The following is an 18,840-nucleotide window of genomic DNA, read 5'->3' on the forward strand; positions in this document are numbered from 1 at the left end:
AAGTGTTCCTTGGTAACAAAAAGATGGACTGAGAAGTCAGAGGCTTTTTTTTTTTAATCCATGTATGTGAAGTGCTTGCCTTTGTTTGGAGAACTGAGGTAACAGAGCTTTATCTTTTTCCTGTCTGACAACTCACTCAAATACACCAAACGGGATTTATAAGATAGGTTTCATTAGGACACAAATTAATAAACGGGAACAAGTATCTCATGAAATAGGAAAAACTGTAGGTAAACCACATTAAAATAAAAGGCTTTGAAAACCAGTCATTCCCTCTGTGTCCTTGCAGAGCTGGTTTTTTCTCCAGTACGATGGAGCAAATAGTGTACAATCCCCTCCAGTTGCCCCTGGTTTTGTAACCACTGAGTGTTGGCTGCAGATCTGTTCCTTACTACAGGCATGTCCCTGATCCTCTCAGGGATTTCCTGCTTTTCTTGGGCTACAGGGTCCCAGCTTGCTGTGTGCCCCCCTCCTCAGCAACTAACCCCACACTGCATGGCAGACCGTGTCTGGGTGGGTGACATCCTGGGAGAGAGACCCCCCCGGGAAGGCAGAGGGCACCGCATGAGCTTGCCCAGCCTGGGGAACAAAGCCTGCAGAGAAGTCTCGCTCTTCCCCTCTCTCTGAAGGTTTTCGGTCCCAGCCTCCATGTGCCAGGGCAGCACAGGCAGCTGACCCAACTGCCTCCTGCCCTCCTGTACAAAATACACCATGCACATTGTTTTTACTGAAAAGATACAAATTAAAATGTCATACTGTCTATCCTTCAAGGTACAAATATGTCACTGAGGAAATAGAGGTGGAGATAGAAGAGACGGTGAAATGTGAGTCATCGGAGAGTTGTATAGGGTTTGTTTTTGACAGACTGTGTTGTCCTTCATGCAGGGTGTCCCTTACACAAATTTTTGTCAGAACAGCATAGTCACTGCCCGTGATGCAGTACAGTATTTACTGCTTACTGGTGCAAACCCACCTCCTCCATCCAGCCTTACCTAGGTGTGATCAAGAAGTACTTTTGTGTCCCATTTGGTAGGCACAATTAAAGTCATGCCGTTTCTTTTAAAGCAACAGTGGCGTTCACTGATATCTGAGCTTGCTGTTATGGACATAGCAGATGTCTTTGTATGTCTTTGTGATAAACATAACTAATTACTATGAAACAATCATTTCCCAGACTTGAATAACCTTGCGGTCTTACAAGCTAACAGAAACTGCCTGTAGCTCTACAGCAGAAATGGAGCCTGTAGGTTAAAAAAAAAAAAAAAAAAGATTTTTCAAACCCTGACCACAGTTTATAAGCTTGCATGGGTCATTTAAATGTCACTAATTTGTGCTCCATGTTTTGTGCAGCACAGCAGCAAGTTTGTTTTATATTAGGAAGTGAGAGGAAGACTCGAGAAAGAAACATCTAGCAAATTCAGTGCTCCCATCGCAAAAGATTGCCAGCTTTTTCAGAGGTGATAACTTAACAGTAGTCTGGAAATACCCTGGTAAGATCATAATTAAATTGTCCAGAAGATTCCTCTCCTTCTTTGTTGTCATGTTATCTGAGGACATTACTCAATCTGATAGGGACAAAACTTTTTACATGCTTTTTGGCAGAAAGTACACTGAAAACAGGGTGAAGAGATGGAATATGGCCAATTCCACTCTTAAGTTCAAGATTAACTTACTTAATTCTTTCCTCTGTAGAGAACACTAAATACATTTATGTTTCTTTCTGTAATGGATAAATTCTGTTCTTTATTTTCAACGTTGTATGCTTGCAGTTCTCTTAATTTAGATCATCCTCATGCTTGAAGAGATAAATACTTTCTATGTGAAATTTGGTGAAACTTCTATAATAATGAAACTGATATAGAACAGGTGGGCTATATCAATCACATTTAATCAAATCTTAAGTGACAGATGGTATGTTTGTAATTGTATTTCAGGATCTGATCACAGATTCATTATTTTTCAGTATCCTTAGCTTGTACTGCTCTTGCACGTAAAAGCTCTGTGTACAGAACAGAGTCCATCACTTTTTGTAAACCCTAAAAATTACAGCCCCCAAGCATACAATTAAGCTATCATATAATATCTTCTTATATTCCTCAGAAGCTAAAGTCTTCACCTGGGATAACTAGGAGGCTTGGATATTTGACATTTTGGTACAGATTGTGCTGTTTATTAATGTTGCTGCTTACCTTCACAGGCATGCTATGGTGGGTTACTGTACATGTCCATGAAGCTATTCACCACAGCTTCCTTTCCTTTGAAACACATTTTGTGTTTGTCTGTCAAAGAAATAGTCTCTGTTTCCTGATAATACTTCAATAGTAAAAATAAAAAAAGGTTAACTTTTATAAGCTCAGAGGCCCAAACAGTTAATTTTCAATTATTTACCTGGAGAGCTATTAAAAGGCAGTATTGCAACTGCTACCTTTTGCTGACTTTTAGCTGATGTATCCTATAAGGCACAGTATTTAGTCTTACAGTTTATATGGAACATATTTCCCACATTTGTCAAGAAGCTACTGTTAGTTTTTGCAGACCTCAGTAAGTCGAAGAAGAGTTTTCTGGAAGTTTTATTTAATTACTCTTCACAGGAGCATCCACACTGCAGCAAAGCAATGTGAGTGTCGTTACAAGGGGTGGGAGAATATGGCAGTCCTTCAGCCATCCCATTATCTGCCTAAAAAAAAATAATTTTGGTCTTGGAACTACGGCAGAAAAAAGAATTAGCCAATGGCTAGAAATACTTAATGTACGTTAAATTGTTTAGCTGCTTTTGTATATATATCTGTGAAATGTTTAGCTTAATTTTTGTGTATTAAAAAAAGTTGGTGAACATTTACATCTGTGTATGTAAGATATATGTATGATACTATCATCTCATTTAGATTTGGTTTGGGTTTTTTTTTTGGTTTTGATTTCTACTACCAAAATCAAGTAAACTGTGCAACATTAGTCATTTGACCAAAAAGTATTTTTCTTTCAGAAATAGATGACATCCATTCAAAGGTTTCCTTCATTTGTTACTTACATACTTCGTATTTACTCATTCCAAGACAATATTCCTGCAGTATGACATGACAACATTTCACTTTGGGACTTGAAATTGAGCTCCTGCTTCCTCAAAAACAACTATTTTTTGTCCCAGTTAGGAATTTCATTTTAGTAACATTGTTTTTATTTCTTTTAAAACAAGCAAACCAGCTTGCACACCCTGTGTAATGTTTGCAACCCTTCATGTTTTATAGTTCATATGCTGCATTTCTCATGAAGTGCTGACTGCTGTTCCTTTATCTGTTCAGAGAAAGTTTTAGACATTCGCCTGTTCATTCAGGTTCCAGCATCACTCAGTGAGAATATCCTGTTCTCTACATGTTGGTGAAATCTGCTTTTTGCTGAAAAAAATATCCCATGAAAACCCAAAAAGTTTATGCAGATTATAGTTTGGAGAGTAGGGAGTAAAAGCTGTGTAAACTGATTGCACTGGTATAGGTTAAAAAATAAGAGTTAGAGGAAGGAGAGCTTCTCATTTGAAGGGACTGACAATCTTGGTTTGGCTTAGTTTTGGGTTTTCCCCCAAAGTGATGAAATTTACAGATTTAATTAAGTTCCCACTAAATTCTCACTGACAGCTCACAGTTTTCTACTGTCATTAATTGCTAGGCTCTTCCCCCTCCAATCTATGATGCATATTTAGCACTGCTCATTTTATATTATCTGTGTGTTTGCAGTTAGTAATTTCTCACAGAACATTTCAAAGGAGAGAGCGGAGGATTAAAAACATGATTGCTCCTCGACCTGGGGATGGGTATTACTGCAGAGGAAGATCCTTCCTGGGAGAACCTGAATGTTTGATTCAGTTTTTTATTTGGAGGAACACTTGTTCACAAGCTAAAAAGGACCGCTTTTGCAGATTGTACGTTGATTTTCTCCCTGGTCAGATAGGACTAATGTTGTGTGTTGTGTGGTGGAGCATCTGTTGATTCAGAGAACTGTGAACAAATGGAGATGACAAAGTTAAAAGCCATGCTCTGGCAAAGAGGAGAGAGGGCTGTGTGCCGGTGGTGAGTAGCAGAGGATGATTGTCACTGACAACGCAGGCTGTTGGTGGCAGGAAAGTAAGAGGCTTTTTTTTTATGTCACTTTTGCTTCTTTACTGGCAAGCTACTGATCTAAATTGACCTGCATTTGAAAACACTGGGTGGTACTGACTGGCAAGTATGTTTGACATGAGGATGAAAATTAAATACTGGCCTCCCACCTCAGTTTTCCTGTGATTTGCACTCAGCCAAATGCTATCCCATGCTGCGTATCACACTGACATTTTCTTCATTCAAAAGTGTAGTGTGACATGCAGAGCTAGCAGGGAATGGAGTAAAATCAAGCAAGCAAATAATGTATTTTTTCTAGCGTTCAGTGGGTTGTTGTGGGAGAAGGTACCCTCGTTTCCTCCATCAGTGTGATGGGAAGAACAGCAGTCCACTCTGAAAAGTAGCTATGCAATATGCCCTCTCTGAGCAGTTTGCAGCCTGAGTAGAAAACATAAAAAAACAAATGTGAAGATTACAAAGTGAGCAGGAGAAAAACTCTTCTGAGTATTTTGTTCTTTGTTATGAGTGTTAATTTGCTGCAGGCAATGTAAGTTGTTATCTTTGTGGCTTGGCATCTGAGACGCTTTTCCAGGGCACCAGGGTAGTACCTGTCACCATAAGATCTTGCTGGTCCCACCAGGCTGTTCCCCAGGTTTCTGCTGTTGGCTGGGTGCTGGGGCCACATCGGTGCAGAGCTGCTGGCTGCAGCGGGCAGAGGGGCAGAGCAGGCACGCCAGCGCTGTCCGTGATTTCAGTCTGTCCCTTCTGACATGTGCTATGCTCTGGGGATGTCAAGAGCATTTTAGAGGTAGAAAAAATCACCACTACGGTTGCCTGAAAACAGGAGGCAAAAGAAAATAAACTGTGTGATGATCAGTGCTGCTGTCTCCATTCCTTCTTGCTCCTTGCCTTAGCCTTGACCACCCTGTTGACTCTCTGTCGATTGAGCTACCTCCGGGCTACCACTGAGTCTCTCTTGTTCACCTCCACCCAGTTTTACCACACCTGCCTCCCGGTGTTTGCACTCTCCAGCTTGTCGTTGCCTGCGTGGTGGCCTTCCTTTCATCATTCTGCTGATATCATTGACGTTTTTGGTTGGATTTTCAATTTCCTGATATCATTGACATTTTTGGTTGGATTTTTAACTTCACACTCTTTCCATAGCTTCAGTTCCCATAGCTTTAGACGAAACCTCCCATCTCTTTTACATATTTCTTTTAATTGCCTTCCCCCCACCCCGCTCTTCTCAAGTGTCTTCATGGAAAATTTCATCATTTTTCATTCCTGCTCATAGGAGATGTCAGGATCCTGAGAGCACCAGCAGGCTGTGCAGCTCCTTCCCCCTCTGAGGACTTAGCTCCCAGTGTTCAACCCAACTCTGGATGGGGCTGTGTAGCCTGGGATCAGATTTGTAGGAAAGCTGTGAGAAGCTTTCTCCCACTTTCCTCTAGGAGCTGCTTTTAGAGCTGGCCTTGCCTGGGACCTTGCCGGAGCTGTGTTTCAGCTGCACCTCTTTCTAGCCAGGCACCTTCCTGCCCCTGCCCCTGCCTCTGCCCCTGCCCTGCCACCTTCCCATCTTGGCAGGACCACAGACCTGCTCCGTCATCCCAGGGAAGTGGTTGAGTCACCATCCCTGGAGGTATTTAAAAGATGTGTAGATGTGGTGCTTAGGGACATGGTTTAGTGGTGGACTTGGCAGTGTTAGGTTTATGGTTGGACTTGATCTTAAACGGCTTTTCCAACCTAAACGATTCTATGGTTCTGTGATCTGTGATCACAATGGCATTGTCTGATGATCCTTACAGCTGCCCCAGTTGCAATCAGCCCAGCCCCACGCTGCTTGTTTGAGGGCCACAGGCTTGTGCCCCAGGAGTGAGGGGCTGCCCGGCTGCCCGTGGTCCCCAGCTGCCTGCACCCCTGCCCTCACCCTGTGGCCCCCTCCCACCTGGCCCTTTTCAGAGCAGCCTCAGCAAGATCTTTGGATGCAGCAGTTTGTTTCTTGTTAGTATGGTAAACGGCTTGTAAAGCATTTCAGTCAACTGGAAACATTCATTGGCTTGAACTGCACACTTAAAGAGCTGGCAGCCCTGAACTTGTTGCTATGCTCTGCACAGGCAGTGGCCTTGAATTTCTGCTCACGCTAATGGATATTCAGCTTTTTCCACTTTTCACCAAAACACATAATTCAGTTGATTCCTGTGGTGTTCCCTTAATTTTTGTCAGTCGTCTTCGGATATCGGAAGGGTCTGGCTTTAAAGCCAGGCAACCCAACAGGGAATTGCTACTGGGTCAAGTATAAGAGCTTGCTTTGTTTATCCAGTGATGTAAGTTGTTAGTGTGATGAATGAGGACCAATAAACCAAACGAAGAGATTTCTTAACTAATGATGGGTAGAAAAATCAATCCAGAGGTCAGAAACATCATAGAGGAAGCACGCACAGTAGAGTGCAAAACCAGCAGTAATGAGAATATAGGAAAAGATCATATCAAACAGATTTTTTGCTAAGCACCAGAGCTCAAAATGCATGCAGAGGTTCAGTGCTGTAGTGGGCTTGGGCTGTAAGCCCCAGGAGAATGATGTGACCAGAAAACCAGGTGAAGAGAAGACGTGAAGCACAGAATTTTCCCATCAGTATTACAGACAGTCTGTAGAGGGATATACTGCAGCAAGTCATGCTGCACTTCATGCTAGTTTTGAAGCAGCAGCGATTTGAAGTAAATCACTCTGTAAGTGTGGGAAAGCATTTGGAGGGAAGTTTTGTGTGTTATCTTGGATACAGCCTTTGTTGCTGTTTGGAACCAAAGCCCTTAGAGAACATGAAATTAGTACTCTAGAGCTCTGCATGTGTGGTGAGTTCTTGAAAATCAGATGGTGTTCTGAGTAACAACTGCCTCATTTTGAAGACCACCACAGAAGGAGAAAAAAGGCTTAGAATTCATATAGAACATGCGAAAATACACAGAGTATTCATTTTTTTGTCAGTATATAAGGAATCTCTTAATTACGTGAAATATAGCAAATATATATAATAGTCTGTAGTCTATTGTAATAATAACTAGAGTTTTTTTATTCTTTAATACATAATATTTAAAATTGTGTTATATAATAGAATACAGTATAATATATGTAGTAGGGACAATTATATTGGCATACAACTTATACAATTGTATTAAATATTTTGATTGTTTCAGAACAATGATTGAAGCAAGCATTTTCATGTAATTAGTATCTTTGATATCTCAGAACACTGACTTAAACAGTAAAGCAGAACAAGCAGTTGTTTTGTTGGGGAACATGTTTAAGTATTGGTAGCAAAAAGTCATCCATAGAGGAACAAAATCATGGTTTCAGCTTAAATGGCTGAACTGGAAACCTTGATTTTGTTCAGCCTCATACGACTCCTCCATAGGAAGTGTGGGCTGGCGCAAATTCTACTCCTGACTCCACAGGTTCTCTTCGATAACCTTGGTAGATTCCCAGTCTCCTATACCGTCCAGTACTGTTGATCACTGTAGTAGTGAAAAGCCACAGTCATCAACCAGAGACCCCTCTGAACAAACAAAATAAAAAGTCTGTCCCTCTCCCAGTGAGAATTACTCATAAGTAATTATGAGTGGAAGTATAACATAAAAGGCAAAGACAGATGGGGAATTGCAAAGGAACAGTGAAAGAAAATCAGCCATGAGGCTAGATAGTGGTCTCAGCTTTCCTGAGCAGCCTACGTGCTGTCAATTTTTTTGTAATTATCATAGCAAACAAGATTTAAGAAAGGATTTGAAGGAGGGCAATGCAGTGACTTTGCAGGTGTTGCAGAGAGTTCTTCTGAAGCATGAAGTGTAATGGGAGGAAGCACAGAAGTGCTTGACTGAAAATTTAACAAGGGGCTAATGAAAAATAACTTACAGACTAATTGTAAGTTGGCTGTTCAGTACTGAGTGAGAATAATAATGAGAGCGGTCCATGGAAGGGGACATGAAGTTGCTTGTCTTTGAGATACCAAGGAAGGGAGCGAAGGGATGTAGGGAGAGGTGTCACACAGTCAGAGTGATGCACGAGAAGAATGGTCTTTGCATCAGCACTCTGATTAGGTGCTGTATTTGTTCAGGCCAGAGGAAAAGATTTTGTACCAATCTAGTCCTGACATGATGAGGATCTGGACAAGGGTATTAACTAAGTGCATATTAAAAGATTGTATATAAGCAATATTGTGCAGAAAGATTCACAAGACTTGGTCTGGATTTGATGACCTGAGGATGATCTGGGTTGGAGATAGTATTCAGGCAGGTGTCTTAAATGGTGGGCTAGATGATGCCACTGTACACAGTGATTCAGTAAAGATCTAGCATGATGAGTTTGTAGGGGTGGGTAATAAAAACCCTAATTTGGCTGTGTTGAACTCGAGCTGATACCTGAATTTATGGTATCAGAAATATTGGCTGAGATACAAATATCAAAAGAGTGAGGTAGTATCAGAGTAGAGATGTGGCATCCAAAGAGGAGATGGTAGTTGACACTGTGTTTACAGATGAGATTGCACCAGAGTGAATTTTTAAGAGGAAAGAACACCAAATAATTCCCTGCAGAGCATAGAAGAAAGCATGATTTTTTTTTTTCCTTTGAACGATGTCCAGAGCAACAGTTAGGGAGATCAGGATAAGACTGTGTCAAGGAAGCCAAAACTTCAAAAGCAAAAACTTAGGTCTCCTAACCATGAAAAACAGTTGGCATCTCAGGAGGAATGAAGAATGAGCACAGTTCCTGAGGGCTGGATAACTACAAATGTTACGATTTCAAGAGCTGCCATGTTGGAATGCAAAAGGTAAAAGCCAGCAGGAAAGGAAGAGAGAAACTTCATGCAGTAGTTTTAAAGCTGTGTAGAGTTGAAAGAAAGGAGGAAGATGTAATGATGTCTGCAGAAGCAAATAAGTCTAGGAAATACTGGGGAGTGTTTTTTTCTTTGTGAAAGGAAAAAAAAACAGTGAGAATGGGAGGAGAATGAAAGCAGACAGGGATGGGGAAATGGGAGTTTCTGAAGGAAATTATGAAACTATGTGAGATGGCTGTGGCTCTAAGGAGGGTGGAACATATAGCAGGACTGAGCACAAGCATTTTCTGTGCTTCAAGGATGAGGTAGGTTAAGGAAGGGAGAGCGAAGGAATTAAAAATTGTTGCTGTTTTGTCAGATTTCTGTTGGAGAAATAGGCATGTGGAAAGAGAAGTAGAGACAGGAGGATTTGAGACCTGGAGTCAAGGAGGTGACAGTCATTGTGGATGTGATAAATAAGAACTGTCTATGTAGAAAACATGAAGAACAGAATTCATTTGTTGTGGAAGAACAGAGAGCTCTTGGTCAGCGTAAGAAGAGGAGCAGAGGAGGAAGAAGTTGATGATGAATCAAGCTGGTGTTAGATTACAGTAAGGGAGAGTAGTGAAAGAATAATGTAAATAGGTTCATGAAACAGTGGGATTTGAACAACTAGTTACTGAAATAAAATGAAGATTTGTAAGATGTCTACAAGAAATGGCTGCATTAAATGGCGTTGTGCTCTCAGAATATACTCTGCTAGAAAGGGGATCCTGTGACTGAGAATACCTCACAGTCCAGTGTTGTAGCACATTCTAAAATCTCCCAGACCCATGAGTACTTTCCCATTTCAAACTGGGTAGAAGATTCCCAAACCTGGAGTTTCTAGTTTGAAAGGGTAATGTGCAGGGAGGGCTGTCAGGCTGCTTGTAGTGTTTTGAAACTGGTACTCATGATAATGGATAAATCTTTGTGTTTATGCCTGTGAGCTTCTGATTTCTACCTAGACATAATAAGAATGTGAATGCCTGATTTGATCATTTATATTAGAAGTGTGTAACCGAAGTAATGTAAAGCAAGGGGAGCAGGGCATTTTCATTACATGTTTTTTCATTACTGGTAAATCATAGAATCATAGAATCATAGAATCACAGAATGGTTTGGGTTGGAAGGGACCTTAAAGATCATCTAGTTCCAACCCCCCTGCCATGGGCAGGGACACCCTCCACTAGACCACATTGCCCAAAGCCCCATCCAGCCTGGCCTTAAACACTACCAGGGATGGGGCATCCACAGCCTTTCTGGGCAACCTCTTCCAGTGCCTCACCACCCTCACAGTAAAGAATTTCTTTCTAACATCTAATCTAAATCGACCCTCCTTCAGCTTAAACCCATTGCCCTTGTCCTGTCACTACACTCCCTGATAAACAGTCCCTCTCCATCTTTCCTGTAGGCCCCTTCAGGTACTGGTAAGCCGCAATTAGATCTCCCTGGACCCTTCTCTTCTCCAGGCTGAACAACCCCAACTCTCTCAGCCTGTCCTCATAGGAGAGGTGCTCCATCTGGAAAAATATGCTAAAAAATACAAATAAATACGTGGAGAGAGCTAATGAATTGTCAGATTTCTTTGGGATACAGGTCTAGCAGAGTGTATCCATAGACAGTACTTCAATAAATGCACCTATAACAAAGACTTGTGTTTGTGTTTGCTAACACCAGTAACTTCAACAAAGCACTAATTTGGCCAGTTGTCAGACCTTATCCATCTGAATGGTGAAACCCTTATCTTTTTGACCTTCCAAAGAAAGTGTCCCCATTTTCTCTTTTTATTGTCTCTGCTTGTTATGAATGTTTGCTGATGGAGGGAAGACTTACTTTATTCCCCAAAGCTTCTAGACTTGCTTTGAGGAACCCATCAGATTACATACAAATTCCAGAATACCAGGCAAAGATTGCAGAAATTCTAAGAATCTTTTTTTCTACCTAAAATACCTAAGACTAATTTATTACAATACCAATGACTTCCACATGGAGATGTTCTCCATTTCAGAGTTCAAATGGGAATATCAACTCTGAATTCAATGTGTAATTTACCTTTAGCTCTTAATAACATGTCAAAATCTAATTTCTTTCTGAATAAATGATCAAAATTCATATTCTGGACAATATTGGAATTGGAATTGGAATATTCTGGACATATTTGGACAACTGTCCAAAATGGCACTTGTTTTATGGCATTTACATATGAAATCAGTTTTAAGCAATGGCTGAAAGGCTCTGCAGAGTCCCAAACATAGCTTGAACAGGGAGAGTAGGAGATGTCAAAGTATACCTAAGTGCCCCAAATTAACATGCCTCCTGCCCTGTGCCAGGGAAATATTCTGTTAAACCACATGCAGGGTGGATACAGTGCCGGATTGAGATGTCTAAATTGAGTGGTCTACATGTTGGTATGTACACGTGATCTACATGTCTGCAGTCTGATCATAATCAGCAGAAATGTAGTCGATACAGTCAATGGAGATGGGAGTGATTCAACTTACCTTTAAATAGACCACAGGAGCTGGACAGCGAAACAGCTTCTAAGAATCTTCTGACAGAAGATGTGCATCTTCTTCTCATGTAGGCATGCACTGCTAGCTATCCAAATTTAGGCATCTTTATCTGGAGCACAATCCCAACATAGCAAGAAGTGGCAGATGTCCATGTAATGGTAAGTGTAGGATGAGCTAGTCTGCAGTGCCTAAACAAGCATTTTTTTCCCCAGTAAACTTCCCACTTATAACTGATTAGAGTAAGATCAGAGCAAGCTCATGGGGATTGTGTGACCTGGGGCATGAATCTCATCTCTGTAAGGTTTCTTCCCATTCTAATCTGATTAATTAAGCAGTCAGGTTCACAACATCATGTTTTCTGATATGGCTTGTAACTTCTAGTTTAATGCTTGTCAGAGATGATCGTGACCCAGCACTCAGGGTAGAGTAATGGGTGAAGAATTTGACCAACTGCTGTTTTTGATGTCGCACAAAGTAGAGGGTAACTGCTGTTATATTGCAGCCCTTGTAGCTGTTGAGAAAGGACATACCAGAAAGGCATATGGTAATTTCTTGGCGACACCTTTGCCACCTCACTGAAATGTGTGGGCGTGCCTTAGCATAAGGGAAAGTAGTAGATACTGGATATACTGAAAAGTGATTGCTTTGGTGAGAGACAAACCAAGCAAACCTTCTTCCTCATTTTCCTCTGAAAAAGCCTCTATTCATTCTGGTTTCCAGACCGTACGCCAAATCCTGTTTGCTGCAGACAATTTTCCATTAACTCACTTGGGAGGACTCTGAAAGCGTACAATTGCAGGAGAGTCGATAGTTTAGCCCAGCTTCAGGTTTTCATCAATATGTGGAGCGTCCTTGTTCATGCTGCGGTCCCATCAAGACGTTTTGTTCTAGCCAATTGTAACCTCACTGATCCCAAGAAAAAATAATTGTTGTAGGTCTTACTAACCTCTTGAATTTCTTTTCAAATAAACCTCGATAACAGTTCTTTATTTTAGTAATAACTATGTATTTTAGTGATAAAAAGGTCAGACCCAAGCTCCATTGAGAGTAAGGAATAATTCCATGGATTTCAGGAAACTACAGGTCTGTGTGGTTCAAACTTCTCTGTCTATGTTTGTCAACATGAGAATAACTGAAAATTTTTGTTATTTTATTTTTAAATATTGCTTTGTAGTTTCACCTCAGTCATGGCTCTAGTGTTTTCCTTTTGTCTGTCTTCCCTCTCCCATCTTTTTCTTCTGAAACAATGGGAGTCGTGGTTTTCCTGTGTGTGGAAGGAGAAGCACCTGGCTGTCAAAGGATGGGGATGCCAAGAGGCTGCTGGGGACAGGGGCTGAAGACAGGGCTGGTACACTGTTGATGAGGCTTGTTTAAATGACGGGGGTGCAAGAAAAGGGAGCGTGCTGAAAAGGCTGGAAGCTGTTCGGATCTGTGGGAAGAAGTAGAAAGTTTGGGACTCGTTTTAATTGATCTTGCAGATACAAATTATGTGAGTTGTGCTAGACAAAAATGATGCATATGTGCATTTCTCTTCAGATTGAATAGAACATATGCATTGTAATAAAAAAATTCAATGTAAGAGTATTCTAATTCCCTGGTACAAACAAGTTGCAGGTGCAAAGAATGTGTCGTGAGGTAGAAAGCTCTTGTATCTGCTCTTTGCTTTTGGAGGTTCACTGTGCTTTGAATGTGGGGTTTGGAAAGCATAGTTGCTTCTTCTCATGCTGCATAGAGTTAAAAGGAGAAATAGGCTGCAGGGAATACAGACTTCAAATAAAAAGGCTCAGATAATGCAGCATTTTTCGAAGGTCAAAGAAATGCAGAGTCCAGATTAAACACTCTGCAATATGTAAATGCCACGCCATGTATGTTGGAGTTACGTTTGAGTGCTGCAGGGGGGAAGCCTGTGTCTGCATCCCATTTTGGATGGAATATTGTTTGTTGCAGCAAAGCAATTGCCCAGCCCCGATTGTTTTAGTGATGAGCTGATCAATATCCCATTACTGGATGTAACAGTTGCTGCAGGAAGTGCACAGAAGATTTTAATGCATGAATTATGCATGCTGTGCTCATTCTTTAGTCTCAGAGCAGAGTGACAGTGATTGTAAAGATGACTGGGTTAGTTTCTTGCATAAAGTGACTGCAGTGAAATGCTTCATATTTTCATGCACACAAGCAGCATTGAGTGGGACGGCCTATTTAAGAAGATATAAATCCCCGAGCTTACAGCACAGAATGCTTGATTTGAAAGCATTGCAGCCATGTAGAGAGCCAGTTTTCCTGCTGTCTAACCTGCTTTCTACCGAAGGTTGGCTGAGGGATGCTAACGGCTGTGCTTTGCTCTGAGGTCACAGCTTGAAGTCTTTTTTTTTTTTTTTTTTTAATTTGCTTTCTGCCGCAGGAGAGGATCTGTGAAGTTTATTGGTGCAACCACCCTTGTATTTTTCAAAGATACAAACTTGGAATAGTTATTATGAACAAAAGGACAAGAAGGAATTCACCATCTAAGGTAAAAAAGGGGTATTTTTTATTTGTGGATTTGAGTGCAGAAGAGGGAATATGCTGAGGCAGGATTATGATGATGCAGTGTGGTTACATTGACTCAGAGATCTGCGCTGGAATGCAGAGTCAGGATTCTCGGGTGGGTATGGCTGCACAGATCCTGCTAGTCTGATTGTTTTAAAAGGGTTGTTTAAATATTGCTGAGAATAAATACTGTTATACGTTTTGAATCCTGCAGTTTGTTCAAGAGTGTGTATTTCTGATCAATTTTTATCTGCTATAGATGACTGCATTGTGGGGAGGGGCAGGACAGTCACCGAGATAATCAATATAATAACATGATCTATTTCATTAGAGGTCCTAACTGAATAATGACAATGAAATTTCATTGACTTTTTTTTTCCTCTATCTGTACATTTTCTGGAACATTTGCTAGCTACAGTAAAATGTGTGTCAGGCAAACGAGTCCCAGAATCTATTGCTTGGCTGTCCTGTAAATAACTAAGATAATCAAACTGTTACATTTTGGATAAAAGTCTGGACTGTCATTCAGTGGAGAAGCCTGTCCTTGTTGTCCTTTGGAAAACTATGTGCTGTTGGAAATGTTAACAGCTATTTCTAATTATGTAATTTGCTGGAAATAAAAAAAAAAAAATATTATTTTCATTTGAAAATTTGACAACTTAAGATATATTCAAGACATTTGTCTGACCAATAGAGATATATAGTAAAGATACCACCTTTTAAAAGAAGAGAAGTTAAAATACATTAATTTTGCTTGCTTATTACAAGATTTAACAGAATAAATGCTTAAAATTTTATATATCATTAATATTTTGTGCATTTTTAAATTTTTGTATTTTGGGAAACACTGTATTTTGGAAAATACAGTACAAATACTTTAGTTTCTGTGATCAGTAACTGGAAGATGTACCCATACTTTCAAAGAGACATATAGTCACAGAGTATTGAGAACTAGCTAGTTCAGTAAACCTGAAAGCTGTTTGCTGTGTGATCTGAAGGAGCAAGGTACTGCCAGTAAGCATTACAGGCAGTCACAACAGGAACTCCTTGTGCTACCATTCCTTGCGTAAATGCCTTTTTATTTTGAGTTTACACTGTTATTTTACATTTACATTTAATAACACCTGATGGTCCAGTTAGGACCCCTGATTACTTGTGCTACAGAAACACATATGGACCCCTGCCTTGCTGAACAGCGTGTGTTCGGTTGTTAATTACCTAATAATCAGGTGGGAAAATGCTGTACCGGGGATGAGGCGTTGTTAATATTGCTCGACTAAGAACACGTCAAGCAATCATGAGGCTGAAGTGGCATTTCTGAAGCCACCGTTGTGCGTGGGAGTGCATGCCTTGTTGCGCAGCCCCGCGGGTTAGCCGGTGCCCTGCCGCCTCGGCAGGCTGCATCCCTCCTGCTCTCGCCCAGGGGTACGTCCTTTCATCACCCTGCCTTCCCCGCGGGGGGAAGCTGGCGGTGTCTGGGGAATAAGGAATATGTTCTGGCGTGGGGAGAGGCGGTGCGGGTTCCTGGGATGCCGAAGGCCTGCTGGATGCTGAGTCACAGAGCAGGACAGGGAGGTGCTCTCCGGCCCCCTGGCTGTAGCCACATCAGCTCCTGCGGCGAGATGAAGTCTGGGGAAGAAAACTATACCTATAGGGAAGAGGAGCATCCAGAGGGAAGAGAGAGACATTAAACATCCTCCCTGGCAAACACTGCATCTCATGTGTGGTGAGTGCAAACACACCTCTGGGCGTGTGAACTCCAGACTGGGAACCCAGGGGGGCTGGCAGTGACAGCAGTGAGGAGCTCACGCAGTAGTAACATGAAAGATGTGTACGTTAGCTGGCCGCTTGCAAATGTGCTAGCCGTTCTTCATTTGCCCTGGGGGACTGATTATATTTTCTCTGCCTCTGCTGTGAAATATCACCTGAAATGCATAATTTGCAGAATGAACAGACTTTCAACGATGAAAATAGATATAAAAAGAGAATAGCAGGAGAAAAAAAGCTTTCTAAACTCCTCTCATTTGATCAATTAGGGAATACCTAACTTTGTGTATCACAGGAAGTAAAATAATGGAAACCTACTTCTGAGAGAGAGAATGACACATAGACGGTTAAGGGTTGCACATTCAAATACTCAATTCAGAGCATATGTGGTTTACTGAGTTATGGCTCAGCTGTTTCAGTGCTTTGTTACTATTTCCAGATGTATCAGTGAATAAACATTACTTACCTTCAACTATCATAAATAAAAAGCATCACAGCTACACTCACAGTGACGGGGACAAATGCTGATCTTATAACAACATCTGCATTCTTTTCCCTGTTGAAGCTGAGGCACTTAAATTACCTGTGTTTAATGAGGAAGCAGATATATTAATAAATGGTAAAGAAGTGCAATTACTAATTTTCTCTAAGAAATAATGACTAAGATTTTCCAAGGCATTTGAGAGAGGTATTCAGGGTCCATTGAAATTCACAAGGGACCGTAATCTTTAGTCTCTCTGGCTGAGATTTTCAGAGGAGCAGGTATAAATATTTTAGTCACTACAGAGAAAACAGCGTGAATAAAAAGCAAGGAAAACAAAGGCAGCCCAGCAACTATTTGCTGTTAATATAGGTAATTAGAGGAAGAGCAGAATTTTTTGTTGCTGTTCTCCCCAATCTCCTCAGATAACTGGGTAATTATATAATTTAAAATACTGAGAAATAATCCAGGGTACTATATGGAGAAAAGAGTTAAGAAGGGAAGATCTCGCAAGCATCTTATTAGTATGGGATATTGTTAGAAATAAAGCAGCTTAATGTGGACAGAAGTCTCCATTAATAACCTGTTGGAATTCTGTCTTTCTTGTTCTTATATAATGTCAAAGATTCAATTACAGTACTTGGTTTTCTCAAATCGCAACTTTGTAAATTTTAACCAACTTGGACTTAATTCTGGAAAAATGTCTTGTAATAAATACATTTGCAATCAGAGAATTGATGCCTGCTACCAGATCTTACTGATTTTGTTCTTGCTCTGGGCTGCAGAGCAGATCCATTCAGTACAGGTAATAACTGAAGGGGTGACTGCAAGGGCTTAGGAAAATCAGAAGCTTCAAGAGCTGATGCTTGGGCATCGTGTGAACTCGAATGAACACAAATCAGTTCCTACTCCCTGTTGCAGTAAAGTGGCATTGTCATACTTTTTGAGTTACGCCCCTATGATAAATAAAGGGAAAGGTTTGTTCTTCTGGTCTATATTGGTTTTCATTTGTTATTGGAAAGAGAAAGCAGAATTAATGCATATTAATAAGAGGAATTAATAACAGGAATAAATGCATGTTAAATGATCATGCAGTTGGAATTGTTCCAAAAGTGACAACATAGTAGATTAGCAATAAATAAATACTTTGGCCTATATCTTTGCTAATAGCAGCATACTTCTGAGTTGTTAATAACATGTTAAAAAGTGGGTTTTCCTGTAATTCACTGTGTTATACACTGTTACTAGTCATTTATTTATTTTTGCATTTCCTACTGTGGTGGAGAAGACATCACTGAGAAAAATCAGATTACTTATGACTGATTGAATACATCTTCAGAGAGTTAAAAATTGGTAATTGCATAGAATCATTGCAAGCAAGTAACCTATGAATACTTCATCGGTGCTTATTAACAGAAAAATATGTCAGTGTGTGTGTGTCTGTATGTAATACCTGCTTACTCAACAAATCTGTTCCCTGAGCTCTAGTTTTTTAGCAGTAACTGAGAATAGCCACTTTTTCCTTCTGTTAGCGTTTCCCTGTAAATAACACTGAAGGGACGATGGAGGTGAGATCTGTTAAACATTACTCATTGATAGCACCAAAAATTCATTTGACTTAGCTGAGCAGCAGAAGAACTGAAACTCCTTTATCCCATCTGCTGAAGACCTTATTCACAGTACGGTAGTATTTCAGTATGTTGGAAACAAGGTCTTTAATCTCTTAGGAGAAACTGGTAAGAGAAGCCAGTGTCTTAGGATTTCTACTGGTAGCATTTTTACTAAAAAAAGGGCTGGCACACTAAAGATTACTTTATAAAAATAGTTATTCACTTGCCTTTTGAGCCGGAAGCTATAAATTCATTGATTAATGTAGGTCAGTGGAACTATTTAGAGTTTTTCAGCCGAGTTTTTTGAACTGCATCTCATTCCTTATTTTAAAAATGGGTTTAATGTCTTAAAGTGTGGATCCGGTACAGGTGTTCCTTCTGCCTCCTGCAGCAGCAATGCACAAGGGGCATGTTAACTGGTGGAACAGCGTGGCAGAAAAATAAAACAGTTGTAGACAGCAAAATCTGTTCCTCAAGGTGTAGTGTTTGAAGCAGATAGACTACATTAAGATAATGGCACAGAAATCTGCAAACCTTTCAGGATGAGGAGTTCAAACACAGGCTTTTCCTCCAGGTGCTGGAATCCAACCTGACCACAGTGTTCGTCCCTCTGCAGCCCAGCAACCGATCTCCCATCCTGAATCCTTCTTCAAAGGGGATGGGAACGATGATCTTATTCATTAGATACAAGGCTGTTCCTGTTGCACCCTGTTACGGGATTAAGTTATCCTCGGGCAGGCTGTTTGTTTCCGTGTGGAGAAGCCCAGCAGACTCCAAAAGTCTCACTAGTGCTCTTCATGTCAGATGAATGCCAGCAGTTTGACATTTTTGTGTCACAAGGCTTCATAGTGGTTGTTACTGACCGGAAAATGGTGTTAGAAATGAAACGCAAAATTTGATTGAATGAACTGATAGAAATAAAGAACTGTTTTAATAAGTGTACGTATCTGGCTATGGTAATGATAATCACTTTGATATCCCAGCAGTCACTTTAGGAAAGCATAGGCC

At 40.7% G+C, this 18,840-nt stretch overlaps 1 protein-coding gene across 4 annotated transcripts in view; it reads left to right on the top strand.

The window, feature by feature from the left end:
* Positions 1-18,840, top strand: part of CNTN1 (contactin 1) — a 263,603-nt gene that overhangs the window by 96,339 nt on the left and 148,424 nt on the right. For 2 of the 4 annotated variants that reach the window (XM_054811869.1, XM_054811813.1), the window contains exon 4: positions 13,850-13,957. The exons of 1 other annotated variant lie outside the window; for it this stretch is intronic. The gene's annotated coding sequence lies outside the window, so the exon portion shown is untranslated. Of the gene's footprint in view, positions 1-13,849; positions 13,958-15,339; positions 15,701-18,840 lie in introns of those variants that run through there. One more of the 4 variants, XM_054811918.1, reaches the window with a different exon arrangement.

The sequence above is a fragment of the Grus americana genome, chromosome 1 (assembly GCF_028858705.1).
Source record: "Grus americana isolate bGruAme1 chromosome 1, bGruAme1.mat, whole genome shotgun sequence".
Lineage (NCBI taxonomy): Eukaryota > Metazoa > Chordata > Aves > Gruiformes > Gruidae > Grus > Grus americana.